We start from the raw sequence: 18990 nt of genomic DNA on the forward strand, positions 1-18990 counted from the left end.
ATCTTTATTTAGCACATTTGACGCATTTTCAATTTACCCTGAACTTCGCTTTGTTTACCTTAAGCCCAGGGAAATTTGGTGGATATTGCCCTTCTTAGGGTCCCTTCCATCGGTATGCATTTATGATTTAATTTTTTTTAATTAACTCAACCACCTCCTGATTTAAGGCACTTCGCATATTAGGTCAATTTCTAGTCAATGTCTTGCATCTTGGAAATCAAGCTGCACGTTGCGAACATAACTTATCTGCAGCGAAATGGTACGCAAAAATGGGATCCCTGTTTCCAGATACAATATGTAGCCAGGTGTATTTTGAGAACGTTTTTGAAAATATTCTTGTACTCTACCTTTTCCCTGCCTATACATAATTATTATTCCCCGTACTTGTGCCGCGTAACAAACTATTCCTCGAGTTACGTCAAACTAGGGTTTTCTTTCAGTCCTTGGTTTGCAATTATTTCAAATTCAATTAAAATTTAAACAAAATTATTAAAATAGCTTTACTTAAAACTTGTATTCATTTTACAAGACCCAAGAAAAACCGGCTACGTCCACCAGAAATCCAGGTTTTCCGAAATGAAGCGATGGATGTCATGAATAAATTTCAAACAAGTTTATATACAATAATATAATATTTAATATATTTTATACATATAAAATAATATTTTTCTGTAACTTCTAGCCATGGTTTACTTTGTTTATGTGGGTTTTCGATGAGTCGGCAACGAATGTACACAATTTGGGACCAGGACAGGAAATAATGCCACTTCCCGTTGGAGATCACCTCCGACAAAATTTATGCCCCCAACCCTACTGAGTATTTATTAGTTTCTTCACAATAACTGTCATTTCCAAACAATACTTTTTTTAAATATATACATATATATTTTTATCTTTTATTATTTTATATATAATTTTTTTTCTCGAGGAAAGTAATTAAAAACACGTTCTCTTTTGCTGAAAAATATTTTTTATGTTATATTTTCTAATGATCGAAACAGTGTATCGTTTTTTAAAAAATTGTTTAGGGACCGTTAATTAATGATTATTTGGAGATCGTGAGATCCGGTGTGGCGTAGGTTCAGAAAAACATTTTGTGCGAGTACAAATACTTTAATTGAGTCTAAAATTCCTATCGTTGAATAAATTCATTTTTTCACTTCCTACATATATTTGTATAATTTAAACAATGTTTATAAATCCCAGGCTCTGAAGATGATCTCAATAAAGATCGAAACGTTGGCACGTTAAAGAAAAATTTTTTAAAAAACATTTTTATTATTTATATACAGCATGACTAAGTTAATGTATATTATTTTTTCTATAAGTATAATATTTACTTGTGGTAACATAATTTAATATTGATTGTAATATGTACCGGGCGCAGGGCATGACAGAAGTACCAGTTTTCCAATGTAAAATATTCAGACTAAAAGATTGGCTTTAACACTTTTGTTTATAATATAACTATATTTATTTTTTCTGTGTTTATTAACAGAATTGAAGGTATACTAAGCTTAAACATTGTTTTGTATCATACATATGCCGAAAATCCACGAAGAAAGAAAATACGTGTTCACAAAGCTCTAAGCACTTTTGTGACAGTACATAAATTCAATCAAAGACGAAAAAACCGTATCCGTATTTTCCGGAATAAGTACGTATAAAGATTAATAGTCGATTTAAAGCGTAAACCCAATAATATTTTCTTGGTTTTTGATTTTATAGAGTGTTAAAAATCCTTTTTGTTTCTTAAGATTACAAGTAAAGAGAATCTGTCCAATTTCATCCATTCCAGACCAACTTGTCGAGTGAGTTGATTGATTTTTGAAATTGTTTTTTTTTTTGATGAAACGATCAGTTTTTAGTAAAAAATTAATTACCACTGTTAAATTAATTAGTTAATTAAAAATTAATGTTTTTAAAAGTCGAGAAGATTTCGCCCGGGCAGATGATATGGCCTACGACGGACGTAGCATCCGTTACGTTAAGCCTTGTTCCCTCGCCGTGTGGCTTGGCGAATTTGGTCAGTAGTTTGTCATACCTCACACCGTGGAATTCGGAAATAATTCGTTATTGCTCTAGGTGGCTCGCTCTTTCCCGTGAATTGTAGGCAATTGTGTAAACATCGAAGGCTTGAGGATCGACGCAAGCCGGCAAGTACGGATCGAGCATCCATACCCACGACCCGTTTTGGTTTGTTGCACTTGTACCGATTTATTCATGTTTTCAATGAAGGATTTCTGTGCGGTTTGTCCGAATTCATTTTTCCACATCTACAAATCAATAGAGCGTTGATATTTAAATCAAAACCGACTTCGAACTGACTAAAATTGACGCATTGGATGATTAGTGGCTGCTCGAGATTGGCCATACCACGAGCCTTTCCGTGGCTTGTTGTCGAAATACGACAGACCGCGACAGATCACAAGTAGCTCGCCGAACCACACGCCGTGGGAACAAGGCTTCGCATAGCTCAAGACCTAGGTGCGTCGCTCTCTACCATCCCCAATAGTCTAAAGCGGTTCAGGGCGATCGGAAGTCTCGATCGAAAAGGCAGTGGCAGACTCGGCAGACGACGACTAGGCGATCTATTGCTATTATTGTAATGCAAAATGGTTATTTAACGGCTTCTCGAATAGGCCAACTCCAAACAGTCTGTAATGTGAGCTCTAAAACAGTCTTTAGATGTCTTCGTGTGAATAGACGTCCCTCGTCCATCATCAGCTTGTCTACTACCGAAGAAGCATCGAGTAGAAAGGCGACTATTCGCAAATCAGCATCTCGCTTGGACATTTGATCAATGGGAGCTGTTCTCGTCACAGATGAGTGCAGGTTTGGTTTGTGGTAATCAGATGATCGGGACCGTTTGAGGACGAGACGTAGAGAACGCTTTGCTTCATATGCCGTGCGTGAGTCACAGCCTTGTCAAATACAGTCAGTCATGGTATGGAGTGGAATCAATGACCATTATCATACGGAATGGGTCTTTGACAGCACTAATGTAAATTGAGGAAGTTTTTCCCACATTCGCTTCATTTATGGGGACAACTTCGTTTGTCTTGATAATGCTCCATGTAGCTAGAGTTGTCACCCATTATTTGGAACATGTAGGGATTGACACAATAAATTGGCCAGCACGTTCTCCTGACATGTATTCCAAAAACACTTAAAGGATGTTTAGTTAGACATCGTTTGCCGCCTCCAACAAGAGTTAAAAACCTTCAAATCGCTCTTATTGAAGAATGGGTTTCTGTTTTAACAAATGAAAGCCGATCGTGTATTTACTAGATTCATAGGAGAGTTATGGCCCTCCGCCATGCCAGGGGAGATAATAGGCGTTATTAAATGCAAAACAAAATAATAAATCGTTAATTAAATTTTAATTTAACGATAAATGATTTTCCGGTGTTTTGGTGAATTTTCTTTCAAACCATCATAATTACATATTTTTATAACTTCATTATATTTAGTGGTCTGATTGACCAAATTACTTCTTTCAATTAATTAATGTTTTTAAGTAAGGTTTTAGTCGAATGAAAAAGCTAATGTCACGAGCGGGATTCGATCTTGGCTAGATACGCCGCTGCTCTTCCACTTGAGCTATCGTGACTTCGATCCACTCGGACACCAACTACTCATCTCAACCTACAACCTTTCAAATTTTCCTTCCTATTCTCTATTTTTCAAATGTCGTGTAATCAGGATTCGATTCTCGGCGACATATAAAGTGGCCAAGGGGAGCCATTAGTTAAGTTATACTTCGTTTTACTTATTAAATCCGTTGCTATAGCCTGGGCTGATAAAGCAGAACAAATAACCAAAAGAAAAGAACTCACAAAAATACAGAGACTTGCATGCATCTGCATAACGGGAGCAATGAGAACATGTCCTACAATTAGCATGGAAAAAATACTAGGATTAATCCCCCTACATCACATGGTAGAAAGGACAGCGCAGAAAACCATCATCAACTTTATCAAAGAGAAACCTCCAACAGGAATAAAACTGAAATGGAGAGATAACAACAAACGATGGAAAGACCATCCATCACTCATGGCTTCAAGACGACATGAACAGGAGGTTTGAATTTAACCAAAAATTCCGAATAAACCTGGGTACCAAAAAAGAATGGGAAAGAGAGGGAAATAACTCCTTTAAAAATGGCACCATCCTCTGGTACACAGATGGATCTAGAACACAAGAAGGTACGGGGCCAGGAGTATTTGGACCTGGAATCAAATACTCAGAACCCATGGAAAAATACACCAGCATCTTTCAAGCTGAGATTCATGCAATTGAAAGATGTACCCAATTCAATCTAAGTATAGGGTACAAAAACAGAATATAGCTATCATGTCAGATAGCCAAGCAGCCATCAAAGCACTAAGCTCATGTACCATCAGGTGAAAGGATGGTGCTGAACTGCAAAACCAAACTAAACATATTAGGTATGCAGAATAAAGTCAGCCTCTGCTGGTTCCCAGGACTTATGGGAGTAGAAGGCAACGAGAAAGCGGACACCCTTACAAGGAAAGGGGCTGCCACACTGATAGGTCCTGAACCCTTCTGTGACATAGGAATCCACACTATTAACGAATATCTCAGACAGAAGGACAAAAAGAAAATGAAGGAACAATAAAATTCACTCATTGGACATAGACAATCCAAGAATCGTCTAACCAATTTTGGTAGGAAAGAAATCACAGAATGTTTCAAAGGAAGCAAGAAAGAACAGACTGCAAATCCTAACAGGATTCCTAACAGGACACTGCAGATTAAATGAACACTTAAAGAAAATTGGAACAATCCAAGATGGCACATGCAGATTCTGCAAGTAGGCAGAAGAGACACGAACACATTTACTAACAAATGCGGAACTACATTAGCCGGTAGGAGGAAATGTTTTGGGATGTATAATGTGACCATAGAAGAACTTCAACCACTGAAACCGGGCCTATTAATCAAGTTTCTTGATGAAATAGGACTCACCGATGTGCTTTAGGCAGAGAACGGGGGCTACAATAGCTCTTAAAGGGCGCAGTATATTACACCCCGAATATTACATCTACATCTACATCTATTAAATCCGTTATGTTTAGTGGTCTTTTGACCAAATTACTTCTTTCTATGAATTAATCTTTTTATGTAAGGTTTTGGTCGGAATGACAAGCTAGTAGCTATTTTTTATAACTCTTGAATTTTTGATCTAGTTTAATTTGGTTAACATTAAAATATGTTTTGCAGTAATTATTATAACGATAACAATCTATATAGTTAGTTAATAATAAACTAAGAGTGTCTTTTAGTGTATAATTTTTCTTTTAATACAAATAATACACTGACTTGATTTGGAGCTCGTCAAACTTCTTAATTTATCACAACGAAACAAGTCGCACGAACTTTGATCACATTCAGTTCACGTATAATTTTGAACCGACCTTATTTTTAGAAGATAAACGTGCCCCTTACGTATTTCAAATATATTTATGAACAAAAGTATACATCATTGACCTCGTTATGGAAAAGCACGCTCAAAGATTAATTCGGCCGAGTGAATTTAAATAAGCTTCCACATTGTGTACAGTGGAGGTGAAAAAAGGCGATAAAATGTGCCGAATGTTTCATTAGTGGGTTAAAAATGTATTAATTTTTTTTACAAGTGTAAATATGATGAGATTGTAAATCTGACTCAAATTAATTAAGGAATTATTCATTAAAAGTTTACCCTATATGTTCTGCCTTTTCCACAACTTCGTAGGTTGTTATTAATTTACTTTTACTTAATTAATAAAACATCTTGAAATTATTTAACGTAAAATATGACTTTTTGACTATTGTCAATATATATACTGTCTATAGTAACTAACCTTTATTTGATTGAATATTCGCTTTTAATTAACTTGGTTCAATCGAGTTGAATTTGTGGGCTTTAGTTGATACATAGATTTTTCTCGATATCTTTTATCTCAATCCATCTTTTAATGCTCTCTCCCATCATCACTTAAACACAAGAAAATAGATGGTTAATTTGATTTTCCCCAAGAAAATCCATCTCTAAGAACACTAACAGTATGGTTCTTACTGAATTCGTAGAAAATGTAAAATTTATAGGGCTAAACTCCATGTAAACCTGAAAGGAGGGGGTGAGTCTTTGTAGAAACACCTGTAGCTGGTAAATACCTACACAAAGCACAGTGGACCACTCGCAGTCCGCTTTGTTTCATGAAATGAATTCAGTATCAGACAATAACTCAACAATTGTCACCATCAGTCCCACTTTAAAATGTAATATGAAAAAACGCAAAATATGATAAATTAGTGGGATACTGCTAGGGGCAATTAAGTCAAATAAAGATGGAATGATTAAAACGAAACCCTTGAAAAAATTTAAACACAAGCAACGAAAATGAATGGCATACAATTATTATTTATTAGTACGGTTTAGTACGAACTAGTTAGAAAAGATGATCATTTAGTTCACTACGCTCCGAGTGCCGTTCTATAAACATAACTTTTGTATTAAAACATGGTTGCATTGTCCCGATTTGGTTTTATTATACTCGTTCTGCTTCTACTTAGTTGTGACTTCACAATTGAAGATAACGTATGAGGTGGTTTCATCCGCAATGGACCGCAGACAATGTTATTTCTCAAGACCGTGTCTACTGACTGTTAGTAATGAGTTTAGCCTGCTTATGCGAAAGGGACTTGATCAGTCGCTTAGGACTATCTGCCTCTTGTTCAATGTGTGTACGTCGTCTTCTAACCCAATTTCATATAATTTGTTTAAAAGGGAATTTCCCGACGGCTGTTGCACACTATAAATCTTATATACGCCCTTGTTTACCAAGTTTATCCTTTTCTTGTCAACATCGATCCCATTACCGAATTTACAAGGATGAAGATTTTGTTCGGCCAGTAATTCAAAACTTGTGGCTATATTATTTATTTTTGTATAAGACGACTTATTTTCTTGTATATCCTTTGACGAGATTTGTAAGAGCACAGACATTTATAGTATTTGGTGTAGTTTTAATTATGCTTAAATTTTGTTGAAAAGTTGTAAGACATGTGGGGTGATTAGTGACCGTTAATCGATAATTATTCAGAAATCGTGAGATGCTGTCTGGTGTGATGTAGGTTTCAGAAAAACATTTTCTTTATCCTGCCAACGTTTCGATCTTTTATTGATTCTTCAAAACGAAACATATATAAACATAAACCAGCAAAATCTCACTGGCACTCTCAACACGACACGCAAGGATGGCACAATTACACAGAAGACAAACACTTTGAGTGAATAGAAACACTTTGTTTGAATATAAAATATATTTTGCATTGTATAAATTCACTTTTCCACATCCTAAATGTATTTGTTAAATNTTCCACAGAAGACAAACACTTTGAGCCCTGAAGATGATCTCAATAAAGATCGAAACGTTAGCACGATAAAATGTTTTTCTGAAACCTACATCACACCAGACCGCATCTCACGATTTCTGAATGCTTAGTTGTAAGACAATTGGAAATGATACGGGTATTGGGGCAAACTGTATTAGTCGCTTAACGTGTGTTAAAGTCGAGAAATTATGTAACACTTGACACTAACTGGGTCTGGGGTCTTAGGTGTGTATCTAATTTATTATAATACTAGTGCTTACGCAAGAATCAGAAGGGAAGAAACATGTTAGATTGAGAATGAAGAAGAATAATCGAAAAATTGAGAAGAAGTATAAAGACCATTTACGTTTACGTGGTCAATTGACCATGTTACTTCTTTCAATCAATTAATTATTATTTCTTTATAAGGTCTTGGTTGAAATAAAAAAAGTCAATGAGATGAGCGGGATTCGAACCCACGACCTCCGGCTAAAAATGCCGCTACGCTACCATTTGAGCTATCGTGAATTCGATCCTCTCGGACCCCAACTCTCCATCTCAACCTACAACCGTTTGATTTTTTTTTTTTTTTTTTTTTTAGAAGATCGAAGTCACGATAGCTTCGTCACTACGTAGGAAATAAAATAGCCAGATGATATCTGGGATGGTAGTGGAACTGAGCTGACAAACCAAGGCATTGGGATGTGTGGAAAGGGCTTGAGGGAATTTTTTTGTAATAGGTTTTCGCTACATCTGAACCAAGGGAAAATTAAGGTCTCGGTGAAGTTTGAGAAAGGTGGGTTGAGATAGGAAGTTGGTGTCCGAGTGGATCGATGTCACGATAGCTCAAGTGGTAGAGCAGCGGCGTATTTAGCCGAAGCTCGTGGGTTCGAATCCCGCTCGTCACATTGACTTTTTTCATCTCAACCAAGACCTTATATAAAAAGAATAATTAATTGATTGAAAGTAGTATAAAATCTTCAGTATTTTAAAATAATAATGTATAAATTATATAAAAACCTACGAATAATCTTTCTGAACACGTTAGCACACTTAGCAAACAGAATTCGTAAAACGGTATTTTCGTATATTAGGACAACTCTAATAGCAAAAAAAAAAATGCTTAACATAATTCTTCGGTTGCTTAAATACATGAAATCAAATTTAGCTAAATGAAAATTTAGTCTCATTAAAAAGATAGTCTATCGGTTCAGTTTTTATTTATATTTATTGACATTTAGAACAAGAAGGCAATTGTGATTAACCACGAGCAAGACTAAACTTATTCAAAAACAATGGATAAATTATATTCCTTAACATGTTAGTACATTTAGCAGATAGAAATCTCAAAAGGTCTTTCTCCTATAATTTTATACCATTAATAGCCCAAATAACATGTTTACCACGATTCGGCGGTAGCTTAAATTCCTGAAAAATGCAAATTTAGACTCATTAAAAAGATAATGTGTCAATTTGATTTTTTATTAATTTTTATCGGTCTCAAAAAATCAATTTATCGGAATTAATCATGAACAACAACTCACTAAACATATTCCAAACATAAAATTATATTCACTAATTTTGTGGTCCACTTGACCAATTAATATATTATAATTAATTAAGGTTTTTAGGTGAGATAAAAAAAGTCAATGGCACGTGCGGGATTCGAACCCACGATCGACGGGGTTGAGATGGGCAGTTGGTGTCCGAGTGGATCGAGGTCACGATAGCTCAAGGGGTAGAGCAGCGGCGTATCTAGCCGAAGATCGTTGGTTCGAATACCGCTCGTGCCATTGACTTTTTTATCTCATCCAAAAACCTTAATTAATTGTAATATAAAATTATAAATCAACTTTATGAACATGTTGGCACGTTTGGCCAGCTGGAAATCTCAAAAAGTAGTTTCCTCATAATTTTACAAACTTAATAGCAAAATTAGATTTTTTACACGACTCAATGGCTTTTTATGTACTTTAAAATTTAGATTACATTAAGTCAATCCTGATCTTTTATTTTTCTTTATCGGCCATAAAAAAATCAATTATTCTTAATTAATCACGAACAAGAGGGTGGCCAACCTCCTACCACCCCTAACCCCTTTCTTGATTAACAATTTTTTACACCAATTAACGTGAATTGTACGATGTTAGGGATAATAAATCCGTTTAGAGAACAAAAAAATGATTGCCGTATAGATATGAGATAAAAAAAACGTTACGTGGTGCCGGATGAACTTATTTCATTTAGCCTTAAAGAGGCTGTGTTAAAGGAGGCAAACTAAAAGGAGAAGCAAAGTAAAAAAATAATAACACTGTTTATTTTTAACTTTCGAGCGTTGTTGCGATATTTGTGACGAGAAGAATACATTACAGTCTGGGTGAAAGTAAAACAAACGTTTGTTTATTTAATTAAAGAATTTTATTGTTAATGATTTTTCAAGATGTAACTAAACCTTCCGAATAGAATAAGATATAACTTCATAATATTAGTTAATTATTTTCCATTTTTTATCATTATTTTGATTTATTATTCATCATAAAAGTCAGTTTATTTTTTTAAATACATTTGAATATTATAACAATCAATTAACCGTTCAACTTGATTGGCTGAATTCCCAGAATGTAAACTTCTTATTTACACAGGGAAGATTATATTGGCCCGTTATGTTTCGGGTTTAACTTGACAAACTAAGCTCATACTAAAAGGGATTTTCCACGTGTCATTGTAAAATCTGGTCAATAAAATGTTATTTAATATACACGCAAAAACCCTGTCGATTTTAGTCCTTTATTTAAAATAAAAGAAGTTCTATCATATTTTTATAGTAAATAATTGATTTGAAGGTTGTACATATGAAATGGCACGCTGGCATCCATATGGGGGTTTAAGTGGCGAGTTCTTCAGGTCATTAAGGCGAAGTGGGCGTTCTCAGGATGGGAATGTGTACATTAAGTTTTGGCAGTGGGATTAGTATGGATGGAAAGCTTGCTGTTAAAATTTGGGAAGTGGGATCATTTCGGCTCATTGGGAAAAATGAACGTCGAGATCATTGTGGCTAGAAACGTTAATGACGCAGTAAAAGGTTTTAACATCTAGTCTAAGCACTTTCGGATACACTGGATATTGGATGTAGACCCACAGGTCCATTCCGCATGAACAATGTGGTCGCAGTATGTCTCGTGCAGATGTGTGTGGTGATTAATGACCGTTAATCGATAATTATTCAGAAATCGTGAGATGCGGTCTGGTGTGATGTAGGTTCAGAAAAACATTTTCTTTATCGTGCCAACGTTTCGATGTCTATTGAGATCATCTTCAGGGCCTGAGATTTACAAACATTGTTTATATTTAAGATGTGGAAAAGTGAATTTATACAATCCAAAATATATATTTTTTAATATTCAATCAAAGTATTTCTACTCACTCAAAGTGTTTGTCTTCTGTGTAATTGTGCCGTTCGTGCGTGTCGTGTTGAGAGTGCCAGTGAGATTTTGCTGTTTTATGTTTATATACGTTGGATTTTGAAGGGGTGGGGAAGGAAGTTGGTACAGAAAAGACGTTTTTGTATAAGGCGTCGGCTTTTTTGAGCTGAAAAGAGCCGACGAAGGGAAACAATGTGTTGGTAATGGTTCGGCCAGATTATCCTTTCAGGATTATATAGAAAGGGATAAATAGGAAAAGAAAAGCTAAATTGTTGGACAATTAGTCTATGAAAAATATTTGATGTGTGGAATGTAATGTAATGATATATGTAGTTATCTATATTGAATTTGATTAATGATATTGGCGTAGCTGCGACTGAGTTTACATGTATCTGTTCTGTAATTGATGCTGTGTCTATCTCTGTTGATATAAACCATTTCTAAGAAATTACGTTTATGTTTGTTTTCTTCTTGTAATATTTTTGGATTTTTGAAGTCGAAATTGTGTTGGTGTTCAAAATGGTGGGTAGCGAGTGCTATAGGATTTTGCTTAGGTTTTTTGCAATCAAAGATATGTTGCTTTACTCTCTTGTCCAGATATTGGGATGTAAGACCGATGTAAGTTGCCGGACAGTTTAAACAGTTGATCTTGTAGATTACGTCAGATTTATTTGCTTTGGTATGGGATCTTTAATTTTGGAAAAAAGTGTTTGGATTGTTTTATAATTTTTGAATACTACATATTTTGAAGTTATCGGACGAGAGAAATGTGTTTAATAGAAAATGTTTTTCTGAAACCTACATCACACCAGACCGCATCTCACGATTTCTGAATAATTGTCTTGTATTGAGTTAGTTGAGTTACGGTCAAATCAGATTTCTTGATTCCAAGTCGTCTGTTGCTCATAAAAATAGGTTTGAAGTGTGGTTGGTCACAATGTAGATATCACTACGTAAATAGGTCGATTTGTTTTGGAGGGCGTCTGGAGTTTTTAACTTTTCTTCTGAGTTCTCTCAGGTTATCAACTAAAAAAAGAACCGACTTGGCCACAGTTGGCCTATTACATTGATAGGCAGAACTTTTTTAAAGTGGTGTGGAACTTAGCTCTTTTTTCAAAGTTAGGTTTTTGTTGAGATTTACACTATCTATAATTAATAAAGCATACTTATAAATGAGTAATTATTGGTTGAAATGTTTAAAATACATGATTATCCCAACATGCGTACATCTTTTGAAAAATGTTTAATTAGGCAACCCTAATTAGTGAGCGGGCGTCAACCGACTTAACGAAGTGATAACTTATAGCCGGTGGAGGAGATCTAAGGGGTTTTATTTAATTTACCAAGCCACGACAAAACGAAATCACAGTTTAAATTTTGCACTATGCAAACGTGGCCAAGTAGCAAACGAAGATTTTTCATTTTTTTATTGCCTATTTCAAATAATGTCCAAAGAAAAAACACAGTGTCCCGGTTATCAAATAATATCAATATTTACTTGTGTATTTGGCTTTTAGGCTTAATAGGATATGGGATGTGATGTAATAGCAGCGAAAAGATCGAGTAATCCGTTAAAAGTCTTATATATCTACTTTGAGGCACAGTAAGAAAAAGGCCTTTACCTACAAATAAAAAATATATCACAACAGACTTTCCCTTCTAGTTAAATTAATTTATAATAAATAAATAAAATAAGAAAAATGAAGATGAAATCCAATCAATAAATTGGAATGAACATATTAAAAAATCCATTATATTTAGTCGTCTATTGACCAAATTACATCTTTCAATTAATTAATCTTTTTATGTAAGGTTTTGGTTGAAAGGAAAAAGCGATTATACGACATTTGAAAAATGGCAAAAAGGAATGAAAATTCGAAAGGTATTGGTTGAGATGGGAAGTTGGTGTCCGAGTGGGTCGAAGTCAGGATAGCTCAAGTGGTAGCGTAGCGGCGTATTTAGCCGAAGGTCGTGGGTTCGAATCCCGCTCGTGGCACTAGTTTTTTCATTTAAACCAAAGCCTTACATAAAAAGATTAATTAATATTAAAAAAATGTTGATTTATGCACTACAAAGCTATATATAAAAAAGTTCGCAAATTAAGTTTAATTAAATTAATTATTGTTAAGTATTCAACAACCAAACCCTAAATTTTGTAAGTATTTTTGAGTCATGTTAATTGACAGTCAGTTTATAAATTCATTTCTCCATTGTTATATCTTACGAATTTTTAAGCCTAAAAGCCAAATACACAAGTAAATATTGGTAATATTTGATACACGGGACACTGTGTTTTTTCTTTGGAGATTATTTGAAATAGGCAATAAAAAAATGAAAAAGCTTCGTTTGCTACTTGGCCACGTTTGCATAGTGCAAAATTTAAACTGTGATTTCTCTTTGTCGTGGCTTGGTAAATTAAATAAAACCCCTTAGATCTCCTCCACCGGCCATAAATTATCACTTCGTTAAGTCAGTTGACGCCCGCTCACTAATTAGGGTTGCCTAATTAAACATTTTTCAAAAGATGTACGCATGGGGATTTCAACCAAAAATTGTTCATTTATAAGTATACTTTATTAATTCTAGAAGCCTAAATCTTAATAAAAATCTAACTTTTAAAAAAGATTTTTAGTTGAGATGAAAAAAAGTTAATGGCATGAGCGGGATTCGAATCGTGAATTTAATGATTAAAATGAAGTACACTTCACTAAAGCTCTCCGTGGCTATTTCATTTATCGTCGAGAATCCAATCCGATTACACGACATTTGAAAAATGGCAAAAAGGAGGTAAAACTCAAAAAGGTGGGGTTGAGATAGGAAGTTGGTGTCCGAGTGGATCGAGGTCACGATAGCTCACGTGGTAGAGCAGCGGCGTATCTAGCCGAAGATCGTGGGTTCGAATCCCGCTCGTGCCATTAACTTTTTTTCATCTCAACTAAAAACCTTAATTAATTGTCATGTATTAATTGGTCAAGCGGACCACGAAATTAGTGAATTTTAAAAAAGAGCTAAGCTCCAGACCCCTTCAAAAAAGTCGGCCTATCAATGTAATAACTTTGTCCGTTCTTTTTTAGTTCAAGAAAAGATTAGAAATACATACTGGATTAAAGATTATATTAAAGAGTTTAATTTTTTTGTAATTTATATCTTTCTTCTTGTATTTTTCTCTTTTCATCTTGGTCTAAATTCTGTCAGACGTCTCGTACCAATGAAAAAACAATGGCCATGCTTTTTCGTTGTACAACTTATTTTTGAAGTAGTTGATAATGTGAAATGTAGTCAAATGTAATTTTTCCATTTGCTTGTGTTTCCACTTCTCAGCTATGTTTAGAAAACATAACTGAAGTTGAAAGAGAAATTAAACGCGAATCTTTTTCATAAAAACTGTGAATTTTAAATGATTAATTCTTGTGAATTGAGATGGAATATAAATGTATATGAATTATCTTGTATGTAATGCTCATTTATTTTTGTAGCTTTGTGGTTGATTTAATAGTAGAAACTAATTAGCAAAAAAGGAAGTTTCATTTAGAATTTTCTTAATACCAAATCGTGGGAAGATAAAAGCAGAAAAATTGTTAACCTAATTGTTTTTAAATCCTTCCTCCACTGTAATCTATATAAATCGTTTGTAGAACCCCTATAAATTATAGCCATATCTCGGCTGTGAAATTGCACTTTTTCTTATAAGACTGAGCCCCTTTCTCGGTGCCTCTTCGCGCACCTTTTTTCGTGTGATAATTGCCTTACCGAAGTGGGTGTACAGTAACAGGGTAATGCTTCACAAAGGATCTATGCCGATGTCTCTGGTTCCTACAGTCGGCATGTTTCTATGTCGGATTAGCTCTCTTCTTTAGGAGATAGTTAAGAGGGCAAAAGCCGGTATAGAGGCCTATAATTTTTCTCAGTTCCTTCCTGTTGAGAGTCTGTTCATTTTCCTTTTTGAGAGATTTATAAATCTTTTAGCTTGCCTCGTACCAGGTGCTTTTGTCCTCAAATTGTGTTGTTTTCTCAAGCAATTTTTCCAGTTCCAACTTAAGCACACATTCGGGTCCAGCTAGTCTTGATTCTGGTCCTATGAGAGAGAGCTGCCGTTTTTTGGCTAGTTGGTCAGCCTGTTCGTTTCCTTCATGTCCGGGAACCCATTTAAACGTTACCTTGATCTGTTTTCTCAGAGTCATTGGGCAATTTAGGCACGCCCAGACAAGTTTGGAGTTGGAAGCATACGCATTTAGTGCTTTTATGGCTGCTTGGCTGTCTGAGAGTATGTAAATTTGTGCACCTTTCATTTCTTTATTAACTCCTGTGCACAGATTTGTATTGCATAGAACTCAGCTTGAAAAATTATTGGTGGTTAGTCCAAGGAACTTTGTTTAGTTATAGTTCGGTCATTTTACCATAATATTACTCCCTGTTCCACCTTCGATTCATCTGTGTACTGTATTAGTGCCCTTTCCTGAAACTTGGTTCTTCCAAAGGTCTATCTTTGTCCATTAAAAAGAATCAAAGTTGAGTTTTTCTCTCATTTTGTCAAAAACCTCCTTAGCGATCTTTTTGATTTTCTTCTTTCCAGAATTTTATGGTGGCTTCTTTAGATCTGCTTTATTTCCTTGTCCGTTGGCATTCAAAGTAAGGGTGAAAAATGGCAAAAAGGAGGGAAAATTCAAAAGGTGCGGTTGAAATGGGAAGTTGGTGTCCGAGTGGATCGAGTTATAGCTCAAGTGGTAGAGCAGCGGCGTATCTAGCCGAAGATCGTGGGTTCGAATCCCGCTCGTGCCATTGATTTTTTCATTCGACTAAAACCTTACTTAAAAACAAGAAGTCTTTTCAGAGGATCCTCTGAAAAGACTTCTTGTATCTAGCAGGTCGATAATCTAGTTTCATCCTTACTTAAAAACATTAATTAATTGAAAGAACTAATTTGGTCAATCAGACCACTAAATATAATGAAGTTATAAAAAAAATTAAAATGATAAAAAAAGTTAATTGTAATAATAATATTGTAATAAAAAATTATTTTATTAATCAATATTAATCAATCGTTTTGTTATGCTTGGGGTAGTACCGACATAATGAAAGGGTTTCTGGCTATAGTTTAATATAAGGAGCGAGTAGGTACCCAACCCAAAGAGGTGTGTGTCTTATGGGCTTTTTCTAACTAAATAGAAATATAGTAATTTTATTGCAGCCTGTTGCTTAACTTTTCGATCAATTATTTGAGATGTACTAACATGAATGTTTTTATGTGCGACAATTAGTACATTATATATCACTTAAATTAATATTACCCACTTACCCCTTGGCAAGAATCATCTGTGTTGCAAATAAACGGAGTAGGTCGAGTTGTATCAATATTGTGAGGTGTGTCAATATTTTTTCAAACTGTTTCACTAATGAAATTTTGATTTATTTTCCGGCGGAGCCGATTGAATCGGAAATTGCTAATCATATTTTCAACGAGGGCTTTTTGATAAGTCAGCTTTGCAAATTAAGAGTATGTCTGGTCTACAAATCGACGTGACAAAGAGAGTTCCCTTCAACTGTACTCTTTAAACCTCATTCGTATAACAACACGTAGCGTGTTGAAACACGCCACAAACACAAGTTTTCAAATCACGACATCTCACTACAAACGCCGACAGACAAACTAAATAGTTGCATGCAAACGTCCCTCCCCATATTATTAAATTTCAGAATGTTGAAACACTTTTCACTGATTCTTTTCGACTGTTTAAATTTTTCTTGAAGAAGAAGAAGGAAAAGCATCGGATTGTGTGGAAGTAGAGCAAGAAAAGAAAACAAGATTTCCTCTTTTTAAAAAGATAATTCTTACTCACAATTGAAATTAAACCTAATCCCAAAATTCGTTTATGCTAAATTAACTATTAAGAACTGTTTAGCTCTCGTTCAACGTAAATGGAAAAAAAAATTAAAAACTGAACTATCTTTTAAAAACTTTCAATTAATTAACGTTTTTAGTTGAGATAAAAAAGTCAGCGTCACGAGCGGGATTCGAACCCACGACCTTCGGCTAGATACGCCGCTGCTCTAACACTTGAGCTATCGTGACCTATCAATCAAATGGATTCCACGACATTTGAAAAATGGCAAAAATTATGGAAAATTCAAAAGGCCGGGTTGAGATGGGAAGTTAGTGTCCTAGTGGATCGAGGTCACGATAGCTCAAGTGGTAGAGCAGCGGCGTATCTAGCCGAAGATCGTGGCCATTTGCACCACATCGAGTTAGTAGTTCCAGTTTTTCGAACCTTTTCTTTTCCTTCGAACCTCCTGCACAGAACCGCAAATATCACCTTAGCGTGCTGGCCATCTGCTTGCAGGAATTCTCAAACGTAAATGTTTGACTTGTTTTTCCTTCCATATGCCTTGTGGGTTAGGGTGGACGATTAAACTTGAAAAAGTTTAGCCATATAGTTTGATGCTTAGCTTGCGTTTATCTGTGCTCAATGTTAATGATCTCTGGAGAAGTGCAATATCTTTAAGTTTACGTTTAGAAGAGCATTCGAATGGGAACAATGGTCCTTTCTGAATTAAAGTTAATTCAAATAGATCTGGCCATTACTTGATCGTTCAATCGTTTTATTTTTAATTAATTAAGGTTTTTAGTTGAGATAAAAAACGTCAGTGTCACGAGCGGGATTCGAACCCACGACCTTCGTCTAGATACGCCGCTAATCTACCACTTGAGATATCGTGACTTCGATCCACTCGGACACCAACTTCCCATCTCAACCTCACCTCTCGAATTTTCCCTCCTTTTCGCCATTTTTCAAATGTCGTGTAATCTATTTGATTCTCGACGACAAATGAAATGGCCTCGGAGAGCTTTAGTGAAGGATACTTCATTTTAACTTATTAAATTCACTAGTTTTCGTGGTCCGCTAGACCAATTAAGCTCCAATTAGACGAATTGAAAAATGGCTAAAAGGAGGGAAACTTCGAGAGGTGAGGTTGAGATGGGAAGTTGGTGTCCGAGTGGATCGAGGTCACGATATCTCAAGTGGTAGAGCAAGCGGCGTATCTAGCCGGAGATCGTGGGTTCGAATCCCGCTCGTGACGCTGACTTTTTTATCTCATCTAAAAACCTTATAATTAATTGAAATATATTAATTGATCATGTGGACCACGAAAACTAGTGAACTTTTAAAAACATTGAACAACACACTCACTCCACCATTTATCATTCCTTAAATGATTTGCTGTCCATTTATTGAATTTAAAAATAAAAAGAAGAATAATTCTACAAATAAATAGTAGACGAAGAAGACAAATTTTTTAAATACTTCAGAATAGTAATTAACCAAAAAATACGCGCCAGCACATAAAATAATTAATACCTAAGTCTGCCAATGCTAAGTCACAGACAGACATATACAGACACGCGCTAGCACAGTGCAAAATACTTTAATGGCCGTTGCTGGAGTATGTCTGTATGTACACGTGAATACTCAAATAGATAATATATGTAACAATGTTTTTTTGTCTTTGTGTGTGCTGGTCCGTGCTTAACTCGCTACATGTTTGTATAATGGTACTTTATGCTTTGTCGTATTATTCTCGATACAGAGTAAAAAACATACTCGCATCCGGTCCTCCGAATCATTTATAACAATAACTTTATCGATACGATTTTATTGTTATATTTAATTGATAGCACGCTATTGTATCTGTACTAAAACGACGACAAAGGCTTTTGAGACATATTGAATCAACCTGTATGATAGCGTTAGCGATTCTACAAAACATTTATTTTCACGGGGACTGAAAAATATCGCCTTTGAGATGCATACTTATTGGTATTTAAGAATATAAAATGTAGAAAAATATTAGAAATCGATTCGGAGCTGCCAAAATGGAAATTTGTGGATTCCCACTGGTATATTTTCAACGTCCGTGGTAGTAGATGTAACGCAGGTCACGTGTTCGAAGGATCCATGCGGCAGCCTTTCAGAAATTTAGCCAATGTCAAGGTATAGGTTGATGACGTTGTACTTGGTTTAGCTGCATCTGTATTCGACCTATTTAAACGTTGCTGACTAGCATCCTAAATCTGAGTAGTTTCGGTGGTTATTTGGTAGAATCTGTGCGAAAACGTGGTTTCAATGTAATTTACATGTGTTCTTTGAATGCTTGAACTTTGCAGTATGATTATATAACCTTAACACTA

The sequence above is a fragment of the Cimex lectularius genome, unplaced genomic scaffold (genome assembly GCF_000648675.2).
Source record: "Cimex lectularius strain Harlan isolate CLEC.00 unplaced genomic scaffold, Clec_2.1 scaffold43, whole genome shotgun sequence".
Classification (NCBI taxonomy): domain Eukaryota; kingdom Metazoa; phylum Arthropoda; class Insecta; order Hemiptera; family Cimicidae; genus Cimex; species Cimex lectularius.